This window comes from Littorina saxatilis, linkage group LG7 (assembly GCF_037325665.1).
Source record: "Littorina saxatilis isolate snail1 linkage group LG7, US_GU_Lsax_2.0, whole genome shotgun sequence".
Classification (NCBI taxonomy): Eukaryota; Metazoa; Mollusca; class Gastropoda; order Littorinimorpha; family Littorinidae; genus Littorina; species Littorina saxatilis.
In genome coordinates, this window is record NC_090251.1 from 55,594,748 (window position 1) to 55,595,932 (window position 1,185).

The following is a 1,185-nucleotide window of genomic DNA, read 5'->3' on the forward strand; positions in this document are numbered from 1 at the left end:
GTGGTGATCTTTTCGCTGCGCGAACCCACTTTCCAACATTGGACATTTGTTTCACATTTACTCAGTAAATGCCGGTGGATGTCAAAAGTTATCTCTACTGAAACAGAGATTTGTCTCATGTCATTGACTTAGGAAAACAGTTGACGAAGATGCGAAAAATCCCAGGTTTGTTTGTGAATTTCGTGTCCAGTTTTGTTCTTCTCCCCATCGCATTTAGGTTTGTAATAGTTCCTTATTTAAATCTGTCGACGAAAGTATGTGTGCAGGTAAGTGGAGAGGGGATGGGGGATGGGGAGGGATTGCTTGTTTGTGTGTGTGTTTGTGTGTGTGTGTGTGCGTGTGTGTGTGTTTGAGTGTGTGTGTATGTGTGTTTGAGTGTGTGTGTGTATGTGTGTGTGTGTGTGTGTGTGTTTGAGTGTGTGTGTGTGTGTGTGTTTGAGTGCGTGTGTGTGTATGTGTGTTTGAGTGTGTGTGTGTGTATGTATGTGTGTGTGTGTGTGTTTGAGTGTGTGTGTGTGTTTGAGTGTGTGTGTGTGTGTGTGTGTGTACGTGTGTTTGAGTGTGTGTGTGTGTGTGCGTGTGTGTGTGTGTGCATGTGTGCGTGCATGCGTGTGTGTGCGTGTGTGTGCGTGCGTGCGTGCGTATTTGTGTATGTGTGTGTGCGCGCGCGCTTGTGTGTGTAGAGGGATAATAGATTTCCTCCATCTAATTTAATTCCTCTCAATGCTTCCAATTTAGGGGCCACCGTTCGTTACAAGTTTCTACAAAAGAATGAGCTAGAGAACTCGGAACCTCTAGTTGGTTCATCGTGCCCCAGAATTCGCTGCTCGGTCTCCGAGTATTTGTCATTGTAGGTACACCTGGTCCGGTCCCAGGGCCACTAGGCCGGATTGCGGAGGGGGTGGTAGTGATGATGGGGTAGAGGTGGTAATTGATTTTGGGGGTGGAGGTGGTAGTTGGGATGAGGTGGATCTTGAATCCCCAGTGTATCCCCTCCCAGTGTATCCCCTCCCAGTGTATCCCCTCCCAGTGTATCCCCTCCCACCGTAAGAAGAAGAGAAAGGGCGAATGAGTGACAGAGACAAAATTACAAAGTGTGTGTGTGTGTGTGTGTGTGTGTGTGTTTGTGTGTGTGTGTGCGTGTGTGTGTGTTTGAGTGTGTGAGTTGAGACAGGGAGAGCGACA